This window comes from Seriola aureovittata, chromosome 3 (assembly GCF_021018895.1).
Source record: "Seriola aureovittata isolate HTS-2021-v1 ecotype China chromosome 3, ASM2101889v1, whole genome shotgun sequence".
In the NCBI taxonomy this organism is placed as follows: domain Eukaryota; kingdom Metazoa; phylum Chordata; class Actinopteri; order Carangiformes; family Carangidae; genus Seriola; species Seriola aureovittata.
This window is the reverse complement of record NC_079366.1, coordinates 5,563,803-5,586,356: the sequence shown is the minus strand read 5'-3', so window position 1 is coordinate 5,586,356 and position 22,554 is coordinate 5,563,803. Positions and strand designations below refer to the sequence as shown.

The 22,554-nt window shown below is 42.0% G+C and overlaps 1 protein-coding gene across 3 annotated transcripts in view; it reads left to right on the top strand.

The window, feature by feature from the left end:
* Positions 1–11,137: 11,137 nt before the first annotated feature.
* LOC130166357 (axin-2-like) overlaps positions 11,138–22,554 on the top strand; it is an 82,778-nt gene continuing 71,361 nt past the window's right edge. For 2 of the 3 annotated variants that reach the window (XM_056371914.1, XM_056371916.1), the window contains exon 1: positions 12,946–13,581. The gene's annotated coding sequence lies outside the window, so the exon portion shown is untranslated. Of the gene's footprint in view, positions 11,351–12,945; positions 13,582–22,554 lie in introns of those variants that run through there. The other variant, XM_056371917.1, reaches the window with a different exon arrangement.

Below are 22,554 nucleotides of genomic sequence, written 5' to 3'. Positions count from 1 at the left end.
ACTTAAAGAGGCTGTGAGCTGGTAGGATCCGTGCTCCGTCAGTAGGTGTGACACCTGTTATTTCTCAAGTCACACCTAAAGTATTTTTCTCTCCCTTTTCTTTCAGTTTGTGCTCATTGTCTGTTCTACATATGGAAATATTATTATTGCAGTGATTAACACACAGAGACTCTGTAGCTCTCCTCAGCTCTGAGAGTTCTCCAGCTTCTCTCAGCTCATTGTTTTGGTTTTACGGCCTGAAACTGTTTTGGTTCAGTGTCATTCAGCTCTCATCAACCCTGTTTTTAGCAGCAGTAGGCAGCAGGGTTCTTTTTTCATATTTTAAATTCATACAACCAATTACAGCTGTTCATCTCCCAGCTGTGGCTGCATCTTCATCTTCTTCATTTGCCATGTTCAATCTGATCAGCCCACAAAAAGTGCTAAATCATCCAAAACTGTGCATTTATGGACCAGGAGTCAAACCGATTGCTAACCTCAGTGTGAACAGATTTTAACATCAAAATCTGCAGGAAGCGTTTAAACTGCAGGTTGATGACATCTCTAGAAAATCATACCCTTCACATTACGCATACGCATTAAAAATACTGATTATTGCAGTATTGAGTCTTTTGAACGTGACACCTTCTCCGCAGATCACACATGTACTGAGGTGGAGACTCCAGACAAGCTCGTTGTGACGGTGCCTTTAGTCAGAGAGCAGACATTAGGTGGCAGCGTTGATGGGAAGTATCTGGGTTTATGGGCGCCGTGGGCGGCTGTTCACTCAGCAGGTAGTAGCAGCAGTGAAACCACATGGAACAGGTGTGTGTGTGTGTGTGTGTGTGTTTGTGTGTGTGTGTGTGTGTGTGTGTGTGTGTGTGTGTGTGTGTGTGTGTGTGTGTGTGTGTGCTGGGCAGTGACGGAGCTGACAGACAGCAGCAGGTGGAGAAGAAGAAGTTCCGGTTTAACGGAGGTTTGCCGTCAGACACAGGAAGGTCGATATTACCATCATGACCTCTCACACCTTGACCACTTCTGTCCTTTCATGGACTAATGACAAATCAGGTTTCAAAGCTAAGATATATTTATCCTCAATCTCCTGCTGGTATTCACTGTTCACAACTACCAATACTGAATACATGAAGTAAAGTAAAAGACAGTAAAATACTCTTTACATACATTTCTAGAATATTGGAAAGATTTTGAGGCATTTTTTTTGGGGGGGGGCTGAACCTGAACTTCAGAGTCAGTACAATATCACCTGAGCATAAAAAACATAAAAGTCTATCATTAAAATTGAATATATATGAACTTTTGAATATGATTTTCATCTTGGGATGTTGTAAGTGTAAACATCATTATTTTCTCTTCAAATCAAACTTCTAGAGCCCATCAACACATGCTTTAAGACAAATCAGGTTTTCAATAATAATGAACAAAAAAGTTCAGTTAGTTAAATATTCTCAGAAGCATGTGCACTTCCTCTGTCCCATTGAAAAATCCAGAATCTGTGTATATACACATATATATTTTAAAGTTCAAGACTATTATGTCTCAGAGGTGTCAGCTTCTCTCTGATTAAATAATAATCTCCATGATGAAGATGTTCTGCACTTCACACACTTCTTACACCCTTATTGTGTTATGTTGGGCAACATAATTGGGTTATGAACTATAAGCAGCAGAGGTGAGACAAAGTCGTTGTTCTACAGGAGAATTTCGAGTCCTAAACAAGTCGTTAGCACTCTTCACCAAATGAAATAATCTATTTAATTTACACAAATCATTAATGCTATTTTAAAATTTTATTTACTTCTTAAAATAAAATAACAATACCAGTGTGACTGAACTTAATCACACAAAACAGGAGTGCTGACATCGCACTCAGGGTATAACACTAACCACAACCAAGACAGAATGAATTATTTAAGGCATGTTTTGTCCAAATGAAATAAAAACAAATGTGTAGAAGATAGGTATAGTTCTTGTTACTCATCTATTTTATGGTGTGTGTGTGTGTGTGTGTGTGTGTGTGTGTGTGTGTGAACATGTTCGACTGGCCAGCAGTAGGTTTAAGCTTTTATATCAAGTTCTTTGTAAATAAACAAAGTATAAAATATACCCAGACCCCAAGTGATGTTAACACAATGAGTGCCCCTAGTGAATAAACAAACAAACAAACAAAAAATCCACAACACTTGAGGGGATTGTTTCCGAGGCTTTTGTTCATCTGGTATTCTTCGAATCTGTAAGAGGTAAGCAAATTAAACAGATGTCAGAAAATGCCTCACAGCCCTACATGAATTGCAGATGAAACTAGATAAGTAACCAACAAGCTAGTTAAAATAATGTGACTGGAAACTGCAACACTGAACATAGCTTCCAATCAGAAGCATTCAATTCAGATTTGAGCAGAATGTTAAGGAAACATAAAAATTATATTTAGCGGCCATAAAGAAACATTTAATGCTTCAGTTTATCACAAACATTACAAATCAGCACATTTGGAGAGTAAAAAGACGTAGTGGAGTAGGAGTATAAAGTAGCACTGAATTCAAAATTAAGCACAAGTAACGTAAGCTGTACCTAAGTGCAGTACTTCAGTAAATGTAGTTACTGTCCCCCACTGGGTTTAGATGGTGCAGAAACATAACGGATAATGAAGAGTCATTACTGAGAAATGATCCCTGACATGGTGACGCAGGACGCCGACACCAAACGGGGGGTCGTCTTGCATCACCCTCACGAGGCAACGTTACTTAAACTCAAAGTCTAAACTTAATAAATGAAGTTAAGTCACCTAATTCAACATTTTTCTCTTTTTTTATTCCCCCTTTTTTTCTTTTTTTTTTACAGTGAACAAAACACATTTTTTCAGGGGTGGGGGACTTGGTGTAAGTAATTAAAAAATCTCTCAGGGCCATTCTACAAGCATCATCTGTTTCCAATAAAAAAAAAACGCACATTATAGGGATATATAGATAGTGAAAAAATCCACTTGTTGTTTACATAAACAAATCGACATCCAGTGGCTTGGTTTAGATAGAAATCGGGGCAACGAGGAAATGTGTCAGAGGCATTAGTCACAGTCTGAAGCCGCCTCAGACTGAAGATCAAACTGAGGCTCCACTGATTGACTGCAAGTCTGACATCCACTTCCAAAGACATGCGTTCGTGATTGTGAAATTCCCCGTCTTCCCAGTAATGGCTGACGAAGACATTCTGCAAAAGTCCCACACAGACCTCAAGGTTGGGGGGAGGGGAGATGATGCCATCCAATGAGCTCCATGGAAACATTACTCAACCCGGCATTCTGACAGTAAGGGCAAAAGAAAAAACAAAAAACAACTTCATTCTTTTTCCTCCTTTTTCTGAAAAAGGTGTGAAGAAGCAGAGAAGAAAAAAGAAGGAAAAAAAGAGCTTTAACGCTGAAACAAACAACAGTGATGCAGCTGTAGTCAATTTCCTGCAGCATGCTGTTTCTATCACAAGGTCTTTTCAGATGCACCAACTGAGCCGAGGTTGAGAATGGCCATGAATCTAAACCAGTCTTTCCCTCTCTGCACTTGGCTTAATGAGGGCTACATGTAGGAATGTCAGTTCTCACCACACACCTTTCCCCCAAGGGCTTTGTCGGAATGATAAGGAAGAAACAACGCGTCCTTTAAATCATTTTCCCTCCCTTGTGGCCAGGAACTGATTCCTACACAACTTAATCTTGATCATTAGCAAAATCATAAACAATTTTAATATTTTCCACCAGAGCTGATGATCTAGCGTCGTGACCCAGAGCCAAATCTTTAAACTGTGCAAGAAAGAAAGATGTTCCTCCTGACATCTTAAACTTCCCAAATCAGTTCCCGATCATGAGCACACATCTTCCACGCTTTTACTGCAGTCATATCTACAAAAAAAAAAAAAAAAGAAAAGTGGGACAATGAATTTTCCATCCTTAAGCTTTCTGAAATGATATGTTCCATCTGGTTGCAAAGAGGGATTGTTTTTATATGGCCAGATGAAATTGCAAACATCTCTGCATAATTATTTCAAAAAGCATCCTGTTTTGAATAACACTGTGCTATGAAGAGAACCGCGCGCTGGTAAACAACAACATGCCGCTCACATGGCCCTGCTTTTCCTATTAGTGGCCTTTATATCAAGTCCAGAACCTGTTTTTCATGAGATCATGAGGAACACGTCGTTCAGCTCTCGATGGACAAACAGGAATATCAGCGGTTACGCAGACCGTTCAGAGCATTTGTGTATATTGAATGTCACTGGAAGTCATTAGCTGGTGTCCTTATTAAGAGTCTCCTTGCTATCCCCCTGGAGAAGCCTGGTGAGAGTCTTCCCATGTCACCCCCCACCCACCACCATCTCTTGCTCATTCCCTCTGTTTCTCTTCCTTGACATGCCCTTTGAACTTCCCTCAGTCTCCAGTCCCACATCAAAGCTTTGATAGAGGCTTCCTCTTTCCTCTTCTCAAGGTGAAGAGCCTGCTACATGTGCACGTGTGTGAATACGACTGAGATGGCCAAGACATTAGTTAAAAAGCTTTCTGTGCATTATTAATTATCATAACTGTGATCTGGGGTTTTCTTTTTCTCCAGCACACGTTTAAAATTGTATAATGCTAGTTACACTTTTCCAAATCTGTCCATCAGTATCACCATTACGTATGTGGCAAATATAAACTAGCTGACGGGTCACTTTCTCATTTATGTTCTGTTTGGGTTCCTTTGGATCAACAAACCATCAGAGTTCAACACGACTGTCAACGTTGTTTTTTGTTTAAAACATGGCCGCAGCAGAGTTCCACAGGGGTGACGTATTTGTGCTGTTATTCCCTCGACAAAAAGCCACTGGGAGTTTTACATTGGTTTTTGGATCATTGTAGAAAATGAGCTCTGCGACAGACACACGTTTATGATACTCACACATTCTGTTCAGCAGGATAATCTTCATTATACAACAGCTAGCTCCGACCAAGTAATTTGATTGGACGAGAGGCATTCCATGGTGCTAATACAGAGTACAACAGCACTGGCACTTTTAACTACAGGTGTCACTCCGCTTCACAGCTGATCTATCAACCATTAATCAGCGTTACATTAATGGTGGTTATCTGTCTTAGATTGAAACTTTGCAAAGATGAATATATTTACAGAAATAACCTTTGAATTAAAGGATGTACGTCAGAAGAAGGTCGTCAGAAGGGGACGAAGGGAAGAAGCCTGGATACTTCAGCGCACAACTGAGGTAACATGTAGACAAAGTAGCAAGCTGGTGTGCACTGTGCAGGTCAGGAAAATGTTTATGAGTTGCTTAGCAACAGTCCAGTACCAGTCCAGTGATTTAGCTCTTAACTTTTATACAAAAGTCTTTCCTCTTACAAAGTTAGAAATAGTTTACAAAAGCATGAGTATAAACACGAGGGTGCAAAGGTGGACTGCTGAGTCGGTCGGTTTTCGTATCTTTTTGAAGCTTATAGAAATCATTCAAAACACCAATAGACTTCGGAACAAGGGAACCGGGAGTACTGAAATGCTAACTCCATAATAGTGCTAATGCTAACTGGGTTTTAGGACTCATTCCTGTGGCACTGTATCCCTCCCTAACCTTAACTGTGTGTTTATTATTGTAACCATGAAAACAAGGGTCCCCCAGCCATAACAAAGTCTTTATTTTAATACAAACCACGATCTTCCTCCAAATCTAACCAAATCATTGTTTGTGCCTAAACCAAACAAAACCTTGTCTGCGCTGGTTTGGATGACTCTGGGTAAATGACGTCCTCCTGCTGACGGTGGCGTCAGACCAGAAAATGGTTGTATATGTTGTTCTGGACAACAGGAATAGACCATGTATTTTGTAATTTCATTTGGAGGACTTGTCGGGTCAGTTAGACTGACTCGGTTAGTTAGAGTCACAGTTTATACTCTTAGACTGATTCCTCTGTGAGCTACTTCTTATCATTTAAATGTCACATATGACTATTTTGAGGAAGCTGGAATCCATTTTGAAATATTTGTACCAATTCACAGTCATCTTTTATTTATGAACCTGCATCTTTTTTTTTTTGTACATATTTTGCTTTTCAAACAGAGGCAGCCCACCCTGCTCTCATTTTGTTTGTATGTGTTCATTTCTGATTCTTCATCCATTTTCTGTCTTTTAAAAAATATGTTTATATGGAGCTGTGGAAACTGAAAATAAGAAAATATGAAAAATAAGATGAAATTGTAAAATGCACCTTGTGCTGAATGTTTAAAACCTCCAGTATTTACAGCATTAATCAGACATTTAATGCGTGTATGTGAATGGACTGATGATAGCTGGAGAAGCAGGCCTGTAGAGAGATGGTTTGCATACTCACAGAAAAGTTTATAAATAAGTAAAAAAAAATTTTTTGTAAGTGCCGATTTGCACATATTTAGTGTTTTCAAATTACTATTAACATGTGCAGAAAACAAGTGGCTTATGCAACCGTGTGTCTGTGTCTGCACTTCTACTTGTGAGGCTGAAATGCCAGCTTCATGTCAGCGCAGCAGAAATAGGTCAAGCCTAACACACACAGATACACACTCACATGCACACAGATAGATGAATTACTCATTCTCTTTCATGGCCTTTGTAGATGGAGGAAGCGGATGCCAATGCAAAAAGATCAAAACCCCTGTGCACGAGAAACAAGTGTCCTCCTCCCAGCAGCCGAGCAGGAGGGCGGAAGAGTCGCTCAACAGGTTTGTGTCACTCCTCTAACTCTGCAGCTTTTCGCCGCGTGTCCTTGGCTGCTCCGTCCTGCCAGGTATCTGTTTTTGGATCCTTTCTTTTGTGGAAACTGTCTGTGTTATCTGCGCCTCGGTTTGAAGCTGCTTTTCCTCTTCCTGTGTCTGTGGAAAACACAAACAAAGAGGAAAATCAATGTATCCTCAAGCAATAAAAAAAAAAAAAAAAAAAAAGTCAATACCTTTCATAGAATTTATATTTAGTGCGGAGTGATGTAGAGATTCTCACTTCTGCCTGGCTGCAATTTGCGAGATAGATCCATTTCGCCACAATCATTTATTCATTATTCATTATTTCCTCAACTGTTGCTTTATGAATCATAACTCTGTAAATCCTTCCTGTATATTTTCCCATCTAACCCTAGGCATGCATATGTATAGATCTGGGTGTGTTTATGTGTGGGAGATGGTGGGCTGCTGAAGGTAATGCGGCGCTATCAATTTTCTGAGAAGATTGAGCGTTTGTACCATTTATTATCTTATGAATTTGCCCAGGTTCATTCCTACTTTCATTATGAGCTATATTACATCCTGGATTTATCTAATATTAGTATCACCTAATCTTGATTAATAATCTTACCTCATTTCACTCTGTGATTGAAATATATCATGCAGATGACTCTGTGTAATATATGCAGAGAACAGTTCTATTGTTTGGGGGTAAATTGTTTCTTTTGAAGGAAGAACTCCTTATTAAAATCCTATCCAGAGCATTATCTCAGTGGCAGTGTGGTTAGACATGTATACAATGCAGCACCCCCCACCCACAAGGCATATAATGCATTAACCAATCACCATCAGAGCACTGCAGCAGGAGGAAGTTCCTAGCAACAGCTGGATACCTGTTGGCTAAATGGTGGTGTTGGCATCTAATCCAAGCGGCAGATTCCTGCCCAACCATCAAATACAGCACTTCTGACAGAATATCATTTATCCCTCTGCACCGTGATCCTGCTGCAGCCGCACACACTTGGGGAAAAAAAAAAAAAGAAAAAGAGTAAAATCATTTAGAAATTTTTTAAATGAAGAAGTCCCTTTGATGGGAAAGGGAGCAGGGAGGGTAGCCTCCTTCCAAATGAAACTTTAGATCTGAAGCCAGTTTATAATTTCTTAGTAATAAGTGTGTCAAATTCTTGATTGAATTTCAGCCAAGTCAAGTTCAGGGCCATGTAAATCTGTGCTACTTTTTGGGCCATGTGTCCACACACAGACATGCACACATCCTTATTTTATTCTTTGAAAAAAATGTTTGTACTTTGTAATGAACATTAACAAAATGAAATATATAATAATTCTGAAATTATGAGAGCGTATAATACCTCTTTAATTGTTCAATATATAACTTAGCTCGATTTCCTTATCTCAAGTTTATTTTGTGTTTGCAATAAATAAATAAACAAATAAACACGTGAAGTCATCACATGTGAAAAACTCTATTGTCAGACAATATCAATATAATATTGGATGACAAAACCTACAAAACTCTGCATTGTGTTCAATGGCATTTTTTTTCTTTAAGGTTATTGCTTTCTACAATATCTGTGAACGGCAGTGGTTCTATTGAAGTGAGGGAAGGATCATATTTATGGCAGTCAAAGTCAGAGTCAAGAAATTAAAACTAAGTTTAGGGAAAGGCCATCATTAGGTTTTAATTAAAGCTAAAGGTTAACTAGGTTAACTAAAGCTTGAACTCAAACTCTTGTGACGAGACACAGACTCCAGTCTCTGAAATGAAAATCTGAAACGCTACATCCCCGTTCACCACGTTGAGCCCCAAAGCCGTTCTCTCTGCTCGCTACATAAAGGCCACGCTACTTCCCGCATGAGACTGTAATTGCAAGAACTGTGGGCTGAGTAGATTCACATGATGTATGATATGGGTTTATATTGATATTTCGCGGATTCGTCATATAACATCAGTCACATGTGGAACAGCATTTAACATGTGATGAATCCACACACCGGCACATGTGAATTTTAGACATTGATTTCACTTTGGCTCTGTCTTGTAGTTACATTGTTCATGTTTCATGTTCATGAGTCATTGTTTCAAGTTTGCTACATAATCAATATCACCACGCACTCTCTAACAGGAGTGAAAACCAGATGTGGGAGTAAGTTACACGTGCAACTCTTAAGCGTCAAGTCTCAAGCGAGTCTTAAGTCAAGTTATATGAAGTTCTGATGATCAACCAGCTTCCACATTTAAATCAGTTAAAGACAGTGGTCATGGAAAGCACTCCTACGCTTAGCTCTGTCTGACTCAAGCAGCTGATCTGCGGAGTAATACAGTGCACGCTGTAGGTGTCCTTGTGCGTAGTAATACGGTAGTTCAACGGTTCACAAACTGTAGTTCCAAAGGAAAGTGTGATAAAGAGGTGAACATTTTGTAAATAAAGTGTGCTCTTCAGCTGATAATAGCTTCTTTTTTTTTACTGTGGGCATTTTGTTTTTTAAGTGGCTAAAACACATTTTTGCGGTCGGCTCCGTCCACAGCTGCACATCACTCAGCCTCTGTGCTGGTGCTCCTGCTGCTTCTCTAAACTGAGAGCGTGCCGATCTGAATCCACTACAGGTAATACCCTGATTATAGGTAACTACTTCACACAATCCCACGTCACATTACCCTAACTATCACTTTAAGTCTGACTTGAGTCAAGTCATGTGACTTAAGTCCCCCACCTCTAATAAAAACAGTAAAATTAGGATAAGAAACATTACTTCATTTAAAGGTTCTGTCGTACCAACTCGTATGATAGCCATGTGAATAGTTTCACGTTTGCCACTGTTATTGATTTTACGTATCTAACCTGTTTCCAGGTGTTTGAGACCTCTACTGCATGTGAAAAAATAGTTGTAGAAAATCCTTTTGCGGTAACCTTTTAACCACTGTTTTAGTGCAAACACTACTCCTCTGAACCTGGTACGTTTTGTGGTCAAAACGTCAAGAATAACAGTTTTAACAGCTGAATGTGCGGGCTATCCCACCCTGCTCTGCTTCATCTTAATATAGTTCCAAGCAGCAGTCATTTGTGGTCCTTCACTGCTAATAGCATCCCCTTAAATGAGCTCCCATTTCCTCATCTCATCTGAGCCCAGCATGACCCACAGATAGGCCCTTGTAAATTCTCCCCCCATCTGGCTCCTTTTAAGTCTATGTCAGACTGTCCGTAATCGCTCTGTCAAAATGGCATCCCGTCACCACCGCTTGTGATGAGGTAGCGCAGAGCAGGAGGCTGAGACATACCAGAGATGGAGCAGGCTAGTGAGCCTGCCAGCCCCCTTCATGTAACATGAGGAAATGAGTTTGTGTCAGGACTATTTTGGAGTTGCTTTGAAGTCTTATTTTACCCCCTTTGCCTCCAGGGGGACAGCACTGAAAGCAAAGGCGAGGGGGGGTGGTGGTGGTACAATGTGGGGGAATCTACCGAAATGCCCTGATAACCCAAAAGGCACTGTGCTCATGATCTCGTGCCTGGGTGGTCAAAGCACATAGATCTGATATGTATGTCACTGTGTTACATGTTTGTGCAGCAGGGTTTTGCCTTTTTATGTCAGCTGTGCCGCTCATGTTTCTTTCTGCATGCATAAACATGTCCTTAGGAGAGAGTTTCATTATCCCGAGGCCTTTACTACTCTCTGTTTTATTTATGCATTGTCAATTTCTAAGTCAGTTGTAATTCTTGTACAGCTTTAAGCCTACAGTGGTGTCGTCGTGTATGTTGTGGTACAAGAAAAACTACACCTGAAAGACAAGTACAAAGTCACTGTACATATGTATTCTCAGTTTTATTTGACAGCTGCTAAAAAGAGAAGCACAAGACATGAGAGAAATTAAACAGACACATCACAATCCCACTACTGAAAAAGACATATTGTTATTATCATATTGTACAAATTCATAGATCAATACTCAGCAGAGGGTCTGTCGATATGAGCCAGGAGGGACGGACTCCTCAGCAGAGAACTGGGGGGAGGGGAATATTCCTCCAGACCAAACAATGATTTTTATTCACTCACAGGCAAGCACAAATATGTGCACATGCTATCTTAAAAGTGCTTCACACACTGAGGTGTAGTGCATTGAAAAAATAATAAGCCCATATGTGACTAGTCAGCAGCACCTTGACCTTGAACACAAGTTTTTAGGTCAGTGAAGGGGGGGAGGTCGGGGTCCCATCTCATCTTAAAACCCCCATTTGTTTCTATAGAATCAGCAGTTTCCACAGTAAGGAACTGCAGAACAATAATGTCAACACAACCTGAATTCACACATGCGCACATGCACACACACCACCACACGTACACACTGGGTCTTTTGGTGAAGATGGTGGATGCTTCCCACCCCCTGTTGCGTCCGGAGCGATGTTCCTGGAGTGGGGACAGGCGAGAGGGGCATCCCGCAGTGCTGTTTGAGCGTCCTTGCCAGAGCCAGACAACTTCACTATCCCTGCCCTAGCAGGGGGCGATAATCACATCAAGCTCCCCTGACAAGAGGCATTGAATTCAGCTTCGGTCCCCTTAAGAGTCTGGCATCCAGCAGTCTCTCCTGAACATGCTGCTGACGTTACAATGAGAAGGTTTGTGTTTTCATTTTTTTTTCAATCTGTGGCATCGCACCTCTTTTTTTATTCCTCCTTTTTTTTTCTTCTTTTTTTTTTTGTCGCCGCCTCCGAAATGTATTTAGGAACGATTTGGGATTCTATGTCACTAGGGCGAAAATCTGAAATGGCAGAATCGAGTGTTACCGCCATTGCCCTGTGGGAAGTGTTATTGTATTGGTGCCTTCTGTTTGTCATGGTGAATTCCATACAATAAGTAGTTTTTGTTAGTCTGTCCCGAGGAATATTCTTGGAAATTTCTTTTTTTATGGGAAATTTACCGCTTTTTATGTATATCATCTGGAGTTTCCGTAGATTATATCCTCCGATTGTCACAATCGAAATTGTCAAAGCACTGTCAGTGACTTTACACACAGAATAAAAGCCTAAAGACTGACACACTATCACTACGCTGACACTCAAGGTCTAACTCACGCTGGGCGGTGGTCAGACAGAAAGGGATGCTATCACTTTAAGAGATCCCTGTACTCTCCCAAACCACGCTCGATCAGTTCTTGCTGGCTCCTCTGGTTAGCAGCAGTATTATGATTTTTTTTTTCAGTTGTCAGCTTTTGTTTTTTCCACACTCATGCTTTCATGTTATGGTTTTTTTTCGTGGATGTGCTGCACATGTTGACGGGTGTCTCGTAGCACACTCTCCCCTTTCAAAGGTTGTTTATGTTTTGTGAATACCCGATAGCCTACTCGTCTCATATGGCTATTTTTGGAAAATGCTGTCCACTCATCAAGACTTAAAATAACAAGGACTAAGCGGGGGCATTCTTCTTTCCTCTGAAATCCACCAAAACAGATGAGAACCACACTGGACTCTTTTAAGCAGCTTTGTGGGCCCGCAGAGCTCCCCTGCTACCCAGGGAGCCTGGCTTCCAGCAGCTATGCCCCATTCATCACCTGCTTTCAATGGCCACCACCAAGCCGCCTCCAGCTAGAGGGCCAGGTAGGGTGCCGGGTGGTGCACAATGTTTAGGGGATTAGCAATCAAAGGAGTGTGGAGGCTAGGGCCCTCCGTCCCGGCCTGCCATTCAGTCCTAGCAGGGGAGGAGAGCTCCAGCAGTGGCCAAGGTCATCGTCTCCAGCTCGGCAGGAGGTAACTGGGAAAGAACCCTGGGAACCAGCCGCCTGCTCTGTGCTAATCACGGGCTAGCAGGCTAGCAGCACAGCAGGTGTCTCACCCGCCAAACATTCATCTGTTTGTGCCGCGGATAGCATGGCTGACAACAAGATAATGCCTTACTTTTACTTTCCTCTCACTTTCGCCCACTTTTCTCTCTTCCTCCCGTCTTTTGTTGATCTCTTTTGCTCTGTTCCAGCCTGATTTTGTGGGATTTGGTTTTTCTTTCTTTGAACTAAACTGTGTGCTGACTAAGTTGTCCTCAAAGTTTCATGGGAAGGCTGTGGGTGACAAGTGTTGGGGTACAATGACAAAGGCCATTTGAGGATAGAAAGTGAAATGTCTTTCTCAAAAGTTTCCCTCAAGTTACCATGGTTTCAAACAAACGTGGCCAAACTGTTGTTGCCTTTGTCAAAATCTTTTTTTTTTCTTTGTGGAAGGAATATGATAATACAACATCATAAGAAAAACTTTTATCGTTAGAATCTGAGGTCCCTTTATGGATTTGCTATCGCTGTCCTGAATCCCATGTGAAGGAGTAGTGATTATGACCATCGTTTTAAGCTGATTTGGTGTCCTGTGGTGCGAGACACTGGGTTGAGAAACCCCGAGGAGACAGCTGGTTGGAAACTCACAGACTGTGGCAGAGTGGCCCACAGATCGCAGACTGGACAGATTAGCTTAGCCCGCTAGGTCTGAACAGGGGGAAGCGAGTAGTGAGGTAACGATGATGTAAAATGAATCATTGTCGTTTTCCAGTCGGAGGCAAGACGGCAACCATGCCCCGCCACCCCACCCTCCCACAAATACACCCCTGTTGGGATATTGGCAAGTTGTCATGACGACAGGGATGTTCTGCTGATGAAGTCTCGCTCAGCACTGTCCAATCAGATCGTGGAGCTACAACCGCAGCGTGAACAGGGGAGGACGCACCTATTCCAGTTGCACAATGCTGAGAGAGGACAGGCGAAACCCGGGACCACCAACGGGAAATTGCCAATCCGGGGGACGCTGTCAATGGGCCGCTATGGTTCGACAATACACAAACAGCGGGGGTCGTGGATACGGGGGCTGCCAGGTAGGGGGTCTCCATCATGTGTGATGCTATTTGAGCCGCGATTCTTTGCTGCTATCAATACAAAGTATGAATGCATTATTTATTTTCACTGTTGGCATGCTGTTATTGAAGACTGCCATTAATACGGCTCATGTGATGTTCCGGGACGTTGGTCATAGCTACTGGACTGCTGCAGGTGCACTTTACCAAATTGGCAAATCACTCCTGCAGGTGGTTTTTACAAATGTGCTACAGCAGCAAGAACCACAACAAAAAGCAGGGGGAATTTTTGAAAAGGAGGGAAATGTCATGTGGCATTAACTTTAATGCAGTTTTGTATTCATTTCACTGCGGGATGTGGACCAAGAGTAGAAGAGGCTAATATGCAGAAACTGCAGGTGGCAAAGTGAATGAAAAACTGTCCTAGTGTTAGTTTGATTCAGGCCTTTTATTCCAAACCCTGGGGAGGATTTGTCTTTTCATTTTGCTGCTGGCTGACCAAAGGAGAAGCCCAGGCTGTGTGTAGCTCTATGAAAGATGGAGGGCTTGGTGGGGGCGCACTCTGGTTTTTTTCCAGGCACTGCAGGTAGCCATTACGGTCATCATCCTCTTAAGCTTATTATTACAACCTATTGAATTGTAGCTGCCTACAATTAATATTCCGTTTTTTTTTTTTTCAAATGCTGGCTTGTTCATAAGACGATTATGATTTGCATTTATTTCTTTTAGCAGTTCATTTCAGCAACAAACCCCTTCTACCCTTTCCTTACCCCTCCCTTGCTCAGCTCCAGTCCCTCTATCATGGGGTCTCTGTGGGACACCATTCGGCAGGCTGACCCCCAATAGTGGTTGTGTTTGACTCTTCAAACTTGAGAATCAAATGTAGTTTGTCAGCATGGCCAAACCACCTTTATTAGCTCCTGGCTGGATATCAGCATGTTCTTTTTTTTTTTTTTTAATGTTTTCTTTAGTTGGACATTTTTTACAAATGACGGCTCCACAGTGAGATGATCAGCCCAGCGGGATGGTTTGGTAATTGTGTCGGTCAAAAGACTGTTGAACCATTAGTTTCTTTAAAGACCAGTTCTATCTGATAATCTAAAACTATATTTTACACTGGAGAGAATTCATCATTTTTCATACTGTAAAATATTACATATGTTTTTGTCCCAAACAGGTTTTGGGAGTGTGTGGGTCATTTAGATCACAGATTATTGGTTTCACTCAATGCAGAGAAATTGAAGTCTGTGGTAAGTGTGGGCCTCATTGACAGTGGGACCAAGTGACAATATGTTTTATGCACTGTTGGTTATTTTGTTGGTATGTATGGATATTTCAACCACTAACACTGGGATAAAGCACACTTTTAATGTATATACTAAATTACTAATGGGCTATATTACATGGTCATTTTGAGTCAGTCCTGTTTTCACCATAGAGTTCCACCCAGCAGATACTGTAAATTTCAGCTTAATAATGGGAAACTGGATTTAGGCAAAGATGCTAAAAGCAGCTCATCACTACAAGGTGACTGCTGAACGAATATGTCATTTGAGATGGAAATCAGCGCTGTCCAGTGCACAGGGAAAACACATTTTACTTGTTTAACCTTCATGCAAAACAAAGACTACAATCCAGGCTAATGGCAGCTAAGATGAAAATAGTGGGATCAGCTGCTGATTGTAACAGATTGTAACTCAGAGACTCAAAATAGACTTTTGTATAGTTTTTGATAGCATTGTTATTGTTTTAATGGGTTATACATGTACTATATAGATGTTTAGGACTGAATTATGGACGATATGTTCATCTATGCTTCTATGTTCCCCTCATGAGCCTCACTTTATGCATTAAAGCATCCTCACATTTACTTGTGAAACCAGCTAAACCAGCGAAAAGTTGCCTATTCACGGTCACTTCCGAGTTGGAGGGAAGGGGTTTTCCCATTGCTTTGAAATTACACACCACAAATGTTCTGGAGAGTTTGTGGACAATGATGTCAGATTGTCGCAGGGCGAGAGGGTTTGTAGCAGGAAAACCGCTGAAGTGAGATGATTGCTCTTCTTGTGATGCAGATTAGTAACATTTTGGTGACTGGGGTCAGATGTGGTGAGCTCGTCGCCATCCTGTTTACATTCTGACCTTGAGGCTTGGGGAGATGTTAACAGCATTGTGTTGACTTTGAATGGGGAACACAATTCAAAGAATCAAAGACGAGTTAACATGCAAAATTAGTCCTTTCTTACAAATGTGAACAGTGTTTATGAGATTCTTGTTTTTGTCTTTACAAGTATCTTTTTCCAAAGTGCTGTAAAAGCTCGATGCTGGATGAAGATGTCAAAGAAACCACAAAGGCTCTTGGGAAACCCAATGAAACCTGCTTGGAATTCATTCATGGTGTGATGTAATCATCTGTTGCTGCCATCTAGATAAATCACAATTTGCAACATCGGAAGACACAGGGATAATAGGCTGATGTTTCATGGGCTGAAATCAATCACCAGAGACACATATGTCAGTAAATGTCATCTTGAGGTTGACTGGACCACCCAGAGGTTGCCCATTAACAGCCATGCGGTTTCCATTGAAGAAGTTCCAGGGTTGCACCCCAAAGGCCGTTCCCCCTGCCCACCAACCCCACAGATCCAGGGCCTGTGATCTATGGCTGGGGTCCCCTTCCGCTAATTACTGTGTTTGAAAAGAACCCGAGCATGGACGAAAGAGAAACAAGGCCCCCAGACTGCTCTGGAGGAAAATGTCATTCCTAACAGTTAGCCTGCATTCCTCACAACAAGGAACCAGAAATCATGCAAACCATCTGATGACAGTCATACAGCAGACACTTCACGTTTCACTCAGACCCTGGGTTGGAAACATCTATGATGACCATGTGAAGACTGGGGGGAGCAGTTGGCGTGAATTAATTGCCCGTCACTTGTCAGTGCAGTGAGGAAAAACTAACACTGTGCAACTGTCTCTCTGAGAAGCTGTCAGCCAAGGACAATGAATGCATCCCATTTCTTTGCCACTTTCCTACATCTGATTTAATGGAGAAAGACATGGACCACAGACAGAGCTGTGAGAGAGAGCGTACAGCAGCAATGTGGTCAGGTTGTAAACACACAGACATGAAGAGGAAGAGCGGGATTACAAACAGGTTTGATCTCCTCAGGGCTGTCCAGACTCGCTGACAGGGGAGGAGGGGAAGTGGGAGGAGGAGGGGGAGCAGTGATTTGGGCTCCTTTTATTCACTCCTTGCCCGTCAAATACCTCTCTCTCTCGCCGGCAGCGTTGTCATTTGGGCTGTCCGGATACAACTGGAAGTCCAGCATTGATAGAGGCAGTACAATGAGACAGACAAACAGGCAGACAAATGCACCTGGAGGCTGAATTCTTGGAAAACAGCTGAGACCCACCAATTTGTTAACAGTACAATTTTTGATAGAGTCATAATGTAACCCCCCGCCCCCCCCATCTCAATCTCTCTCTGTTTTGTCTTTCTCCATTGTTCATTATGGTGAAGGCACTGAATGAGAAGCTAAACTAATTTCTTCATCCAGAGTGGTCAAAGGAGAACCCAAACTACCTTTAATGCCAAACAAATCAAATTTAATTCATTATTATGATTTTTTTTTTCTTTTTTACATAGATCAAAAGCTTGTTTTAATTCCAGTGAAATTGAGTTTCATTTATCTTTATCCAGTTGTAATATTATCCCCTTTGTTCATATCCTATTGGTCTAGCAACAAATAGGGATAGGCAGATCATGAGATAATGATGCCGGGCCTTTCTTCCAGTGATGAGGCCCAATGTGAAGATGACACGGTCTGAAGATGAAGCACCGTCCTCCCCAGCCAATTTATACAGGAGAATTAAAGGTCCAGCATAGCTAGAAAGTGAATCACGTCCTTCAAGTTAATGTGTGACATCTAATATCATTTGTGGCTAAAAGGCAGATGTCTCTTCTAAAAGAGTAAAGAGTCACTGCACATCTGCAGGAGAAATGTGACCGATCAGTTAAATCCCATCTCCTTTAAAGAAGGAGTGTGTAAAAAAAAAAAAGGGTCTGGTGGTGCAGTGTGATAGAAATCCATCCTCATTATTGTCTGGAATTAAGCTATGAAACAGCTTTAATGATTTATTTCAGTTTTCAGCTCCCTGCGTCGTATTCATTGCTGTAGAATAATATAATTGCTCTTTAAACATTCACACTGTTTGAATATTTAATGATTCCAATTCACAGATTCCCAAAACACATGTAATGTTTCATGCACCAGCAGCTTTAAAAAATTTGTTTGTACATGTAGTGTAGAGTAAATTGTCTTGGCAAGTGCGCAGATGATAAAACACTGAAAATATAAGTGTCTATTTTAATTAGATCCCTAGATGTTATAACTCTATATGATATCATCACACAGGATGCCTTCCTAAATTGTAATAGAGGATGTGTTATTGTACCATGTGCATGTTGCATATGCTGCCCTTGTAGTCTGGGCAAATCTGGTTCTAATAAGAGTTTGAGCCCATGATGGGTTCATGTATGTAAATGGCCAAAGACGGAGTAGAAGGAAATGACAAATGATAATGTCCTGCCAGTCAGTGCAGACACACAGACGCATAGAAAAACACACACACACACACACACACACACTTGGGCATGCACATGCACACATCAAATGGAGCTGGAACATCTGTCAGACACCGGACCAGTGGTCTACTTAAAAGATGAGGAGGGGTCTGGTGAACGCTCTGCAATTCATTTATCTCGCATTGCTGCCCATTGGTTTTAATTATGGTTGGTTCTTTCAAGTTTGAAATAGGCATGCTTCAAAAACAGAGCTGGCCTTTTTGTGTTTTATCATTGTTTCTGTGGGACTTTGCACATGGGGGCAAGGGTCCATATGTGTGTGTGAAATCGTTCTGTCTGTCCTTCAGTCTCCCTGCCTGTTCATCCATCTGTCTATTTGCATGTCTACACTTTTTGTAATGGAGGAGCGTTTCTTTGCATGCATGTGTGCGCACGTCACAGTGTGTTTTGCCATGTATGTGCAGAACTGGTCTGCCTTATTTTCTCGGCACAGCTGCAATTGGACTGCATTGATGTGTAACCCAAGCCGGCACTTTAAAGGGCGAGAGGCCTGGACAGACGTGGTCTTGCTAGTATACCAGATGGGGCTTTATGATGAAAAGACCATAATCCCCATCCAGGCATCACTTCCATCACTTGTGCACTACAAAGCCATTCACAGCTTTTTTTATTGCAAGAAATAATCTCTTTTTTTCCACAGTCCCAAACAGAGCACAGTTTTTTTTTTTTAAGTTTCTCTCCTCCTCCTCTTGCTTTCACTATATTTCCATCTTTATCTTCCCCATCTCACATCCCTCTGTTTCTCCAGCCCTCCATATCTCCCTCATCTCTCTCTTTGACCCCCTCCCACCCCCCCTCATTTGCTCTTGAAGACTTGCAAATGTGGCATTAGCTAATATTCAGAGAGCCAGGCAAGCGATCCCTTTTTATCCGCCAGGGTCCTACTGATTGAGCTACAGTGTGTGCATTGGAAATGAGTGCTGCGCTGGGGCTAGCAAACCCCATGCCTCTGATTGGTATTCAATATACATGTCACTGCAGGACATGCTAGTTTGGGGCTGTGGGTTTACTCTCTCTCTCTCTCTCTCTCTCTCTCTTGCCCTCTCCATGTCTCCCTCTCTCATCCCCTCCTAATTCCAGCCATAGAAAATGCCTTTCTTTGCCACTGTCACTTAAAAAGAAGACAGCAAATTGGACACAGGGGCAATTAATAGGCTGGGCCAGGCTTACTGTAAATGTGGTTGACATATTTTTCCATTCTTGTTGTATTAAGTAGTATGGTTTTCAGACACTCCACTACATTTGGATGTATCCCCTCCCCTCACTGCTTGGTAAAGGGTTACAGCAGGCTTTATAGAAAACAGGCCTGTCTCTTATTCACTCTGGAATCTTTTTTGTACATGTATGTCTCTCTCCACTTTCCCTCCCCTCTCCCTCACTGTCTTTAGTGTATAAATGTATCTCTCATTATTTCAGTAGCAAATATATTCATCTAATATTCATCTATAGCTGTTCACGTGTCACACTTTTCCACATTATCTTTCCATAGTATAGTTTCTGTTGAAGTGTATATCTGTGTATCTGTGTCTTACTCTCTGAAATCCCCCGCCCTTTTTAGACTAAGTGATTCAGATTTTTTTTTTAATCATAAAGCACACACAGAGGGTCCTCCCTCGTTCTCTCAGTTGTCTCTTTTCTCTCATTCCTATGAGCCTTGCTGTGAACACCAGGGGAATGGAGGATTTCTTTCTGTCTTGGACTTACATCACGCTTGCAGAATATGTCAGGGATTGGTCTTGCATTTGTATGAGGTGTAGCCTGTATTAAAACTGACATGGCAGAAGTGGTGTGTGGCTTAAGCACAAGTTAGCTGTGATATCCTCACTGGGACCCGGGCAGTGACGTACTCTAGGGCACCTGGTGCGTCAGTGGTGGATTTGCTACTGTGATTTCAAGGAAACATTAATCACAGTCAGAGAGGGAGGTGAGTGGGGAAAGTAACCCTTATATACAAATGCAGGCCATGCTTTTCTATCTTCAAGCATCCAAATAAACACTAAAAAGTAAGTATGAATGAACCAGGCCCATCTAACTTGTGTTTAGTCATCGTACATGAGAAAACTAGTTTATGAGAAGACTTTATGTGAGGAGATATTTATATGATGAGAGCACACTGTGTCTTAGTTTTGTGGGCCAGCAGACTGTTGAGCACATGGATCTGTTTCCAGTTCAAACTTCCTCTTGTACTTTCCCTTTAGGAGAGAGAAAAAGAGAGTCTGCTGGTGTCGGTGAGTCAATACTCCACTCCAGCCCAAGACACAATCGCTCCTCTCCTGCTGAAATCTAAGGGCCTATCTGTTGGTTCCTTCTTGTGGGCCCCGTTCCAGGTTTGCCTTGGCCCTCTTCCAGGTGTGGGAAGTGAAGTGTAAACAGTTTACAGATCTGCTTTGGCTGGGGAGGGCCAAGGGCTTTAGCTGGGAGGAATGTAACCTGAACACCACTTCACAGGGAGGCAGTGCTGCGAGATGGAGCATTCATGCATATTGTGTCAGGGCCTAACAGGAAACTGACCCAGCAGTTCAAGGGAGAAGCGGCTGGTGAGAACGCCTATTGACGTCACTGATCATGTGTGTGGGGGGGGGGGCAAGGAGGCTGCTTGGCTTTTGCCCCATGAGCTATCATTCCTGAGACTTTACAGTTGATTATAGCAGGTTTTATATCACATACATCAGCATTGATTGGTTGTAGAGCGTAAGCGTCACGTGAAAAGCACGCCCATCTTCCACAGCAGCTAACTTCTGTCAATTACACTGGAATATGAATAATCACCAATGTATTTTGTAACCTGTTATTTCCATCGTCATATGTTTTTGCCATGCTAGAGAATTTTTCATGTTTTCTTTTTTTTCTCTGGACGTTCAAAGATGCACAAAAATAACTCATCCATTCATCCCTGGACTGAAAGGAGCGGCTGACTCATGAGGTAGAGCAGGTCGTCCACAAATCAGTGGTCGCTGGTTTGATTCCCAGCTCCACCGCCAAGGGGCAAGATACTGAACCCCAAATTCCCCCTGTTGGCTGTTCCATCAGTGTGTGATGTGTGAATGAAAGGATGAATATGGCAAGTATTACAAAAGTGCTAGTGCAGTCCATTTACCATTTACCCAATTGGCACCGTGACTTTCACCTCCTGTCAGTGCTCTTGGTTTCAGGTCATAGATGGCAGCATCTTTGGGGCAAAAAGTGCAGCCACACTATCCATTAACCTTTATTAAAAGATACCCCAGCATACTAGTGCAGTTAATGTTAATGTTGCACCTACATGAAGTTGAGGGAATCAAAATGGTCAAAAGTCAAAAGTGAAAGAGCAGAGAAGCAGAGATACCATGAGACCCTGTGTGGGTCAAGCTGCAGAGATGTTGGTTCTTATATTTCCTGCAGCTCAATAGTGTCTTTTAATAGAGCCATCACAGTTATTGGAGACATAATTCAAATATTTCCTTAAGCTGAGAAGTCACCTCTTGTGACAAGTAAACTGTAACTTCACGTGTAAAATGAGCGCCCCTTCATGCAATGTCTAGCAGCACTTACTGCCTTTGGCGTGACAGCAGGGTCAGTAGCAGTCTGATAAACAGACTGAATTGCCTTTATGTTTCACTTTATTTATTCAGTTTGCCACTGCATTCATGTTATATGGAAATGTCATGCTTATAAGGAAAGATGACATCACCATTCTTAATCCCCCATACAGAGCTCTGATTGGTAAACTACTTGGCCTGAAAGGCTGTCAGTGGTTACATCACGTGAGTTGGATGTTAAAATGGCGTTTTAAAGGCGACTGTTTCAGCTCCTTATCCGAAATGATCTCTGTCTATACTATCACACCTGAAAACACATCACCATTCACATACACTGGGCATGTGTGTGCCGGGGTAACAGGAAGCAGATTGTTCACTCTGCAGTCAGTTGGAGAAAATACTGCGAACGAGGAACAGCAAGGACAGTTGTGGCGTTAACATGGAGAATTTAGCTGCACAACAGCTGCTAGCAAAGACAACAAGGTTAGTGACATTTGTAATTCGTTATCCATGTTGTATCCACCACTGGTAGCCGAGGTTGATGACACCCATTCAGGGAACCACTATGGGTATCTGTGTCATCTTTGTCATCTTTCTGCTGAGACTAAAATGCAACCCCAGAGTTTTCAAACTACAACGGGGCCAGCAGTGTTTCCAAATGTCTCTGTTTTAGGGGCTCGAAAACTCCGGAGCAGAGTGGACATGACGTGTAAATGTATCAAAGATACTGAAACATAGTAGTGTGGATGTAGACTAACTGGTATTAGCAAAGCTAAAGTGGTAGATGCATGGCCAGGAAATATTATGAACTTAATTTTCATTTCAGTT